This window comes from Amaranthus tricolor, chromosome 8 (genome assembly GCF_026212465.1).
Source record: "Amaranthus tricolor cultivar Red isolate AtriRed21 chromosome 8, ASM2621246v1, whole genome shotgun sequence".
In the NCBI taxonomy this organism is placed as follows: domain Eukaryota; kingdom Viridiplantae; phylum Streptophyta; class Magnoliopsida; order Caryophyllales; family Amaranthaceae; genus Amaranthus; species Amaranthus tricolor.
The window spans coordinates 1,690,734-1,693,233 of NC_080054.1; positions in this window are offsets into that span (position 1 = coordinate 1,690,734).

Consider the following 2,500-nt stretch of genomic DNA (forward strand, 5'->3'; position numbering starts at 1 on the left):
GACTCAAAAATGTTCTTGAAGGTATATATAAACAATACAAGTCATAAAAAAGACAATATGTTGCAAACAAAGGTGAGTTTTGGTCCATGGAAAAACTAGTATAACTTAACTCTCATTTGGGTGTCCCCTAGGGTCACAAGGGAAAAATCTCTTTATCTATTATAGGGGGAAGGTTATAGTTGAGGGTTGGGGCCCAAGGTGCCATCGACTGGGCATGTGGTAGGCATGGAGCCATGGCCGGAGCCTCGCACCCGACCCGACCCGCGGGCCGTGACCCCGCGGGCCGACCCGTGGGCCGAGGAAGGGAACGCTCGACTCGTGAGACGTGGGCATTGCTACGAGATCAAGAACGATATGCTTGGCCCGAGTGAGCCGGGGGATCTTGAAAAATCCACCCTTCTAATCTAATGATACACACGCACGCGCGCGCGCTAGGCGCTAAGGCGCTAAGGCACTTAAGCACTTAAGCACTTTAGCACTTAAGCACTTGAGCACCTTGAGCACCTGAGCACCTATATGGATGGTTATAATATAATGTGAGCTCTCAAGGTGCTGTGAAGGTTTTCGGGCCATGCGGTACGAAAGACGCTATGGCCCATGGGAAAGAAGGTGGTAGCATAGAGCCTCACCCCGAGCCGTGAGCCATGAGACCCCCCCCTTGTGATTATGGCTTGTAAGGGAGTTCATTGCAACGTGATCGAAAACATCATTCAAACTTAATATCAATGATTCTCATTACTATGGTTTGTAAGGGAGATTGTGGTATAGGAGCAATGTGGTAGCCTTGAGCCATGGCCGGAGCCTCGCCCCGAGCCCCGAGCCAAGAATGAGCCATGAGACCCCCCTAATGATTATGGCTTTTAAGGGAGTTCGTTGCAAGGTGATCAAAAACATCATTCAAACTTAATACCAATGATTCTCATTACTATGGTTTGTAAGGGAGATTGTGGTAAAGGAGTTCAATGTAAGTTGATAAAAAATACTCCCTTTTAGCCTCTTATATCATTCAAAAATTTATTTTTACCCATTTTTGAAAATAATATCAATGACTCTCACTCATAATATCTTTCCAACAAGCCTCCCATTTTTTCAAGATTTTTACAATTTTTTATCCATTTTTCACTATTTTTCACCAATTTAACGGAAAAAAAAAAAATAAAATATTTTTTTAATGAAATTAATATTTTTAACTAAACCAATCTATTTGTATATTTTTTCTCAAGTGTCTCCTAATTTTTCATGATCTATTGACACTTTTTACTATTTTTTATTATTTTTCCCTTTATTTCACCAATTTAACGGAAAAAAAAAATAAAATACTTTTTTTAATGAAAAAAATTTTTTTAACTAAACCAATGTCTTTATATATATTTTCTCAAGTGTCTCCTAATTTTTCATGATTTATTGACACTATTTACTATTTTTTATTAATTTCGCGTTTTTCGGCCTTATTTAATTAAAATAAAATACTTACAAGTTTTTTTTTTTCAAAATTTCAGCTTCTAAAATTTCTTTAATATATGTTCCAACAATACAAGTCATAAAAATGACATTATGTTACAAATAAAGGTGAGTTTTGGTCCATGGAAAAACTAGTATAACTTAACTTGCATTTGGGTGTCCCCTAGGGTCACAAGGGAAAAATCTCTTTATCTATTATAGGGGGAAAGAGTTTGGGAGCCTTGGGCTGGCATGGCCAGCACCCCCTCGCCCAGGCATGGGCGTTATGCGTGTGAGGGGTGACTACCCTCCATCACGTTGAATGCCATCCCGTGGGCCATCGCCGGCGATCGGTTTTTTCCGGTGGCTGGTCGGCCCTACCAGACGATGAGTGGGCCCTTCCTAGTCAGCTTGGCCTACGGTGATTCGTCTGGGGGAACGTCCCTTCGGTTGCTCCCAATGCCCCTTTCGGTTGACGGTTGACGGTTGACGGTATGCTTGAGGCCTAAGGAAATGCTGCGTCTTGTGATCCCCGACTACCCGCTCAGGCGGCACGACGGGTTTTCTTGACGTGGTTCAGTACGCGGGCTGATTCGTGTTGGTGTGGGAATGTGTTTCCCCTTCGGTTGCTGGTCCCTTCGGTTGAGATACGCTTGATGCCTAAGGAAAGGTTACGGGCCACGGAAGGACGTGACTTAGTATGCGGGCTGATTCGTGTCAATGGTCCCTTCGGTTGCCGGTCCCTTCGGTTGAGATACGCTTGAGGCCTAAGGAAAGGTTGCGGGCCACGGAAGGACGTGACTTAGTACGCGGGCTGATTCGTGTCAATGGTCCCTTCGGTTGCTGGTCCCTTCGGTTGAGATACGCTTGAGGCCTAAGGAAAGGTTGCGGGCCACGTAAGGACGTGACTTAGTACGCGGGCTGATTCGTGTCGATGGTCCCTTCGGTTGAGATACGCTTGAGGCCTAAGGAAAGGTTGCGGGCCACGTAAGGACGTGACTTAGTACGCGGGCTGATTCGTGTCAATGGTCCCTTCGGTTGAGATACGCTTGAGGCCTAA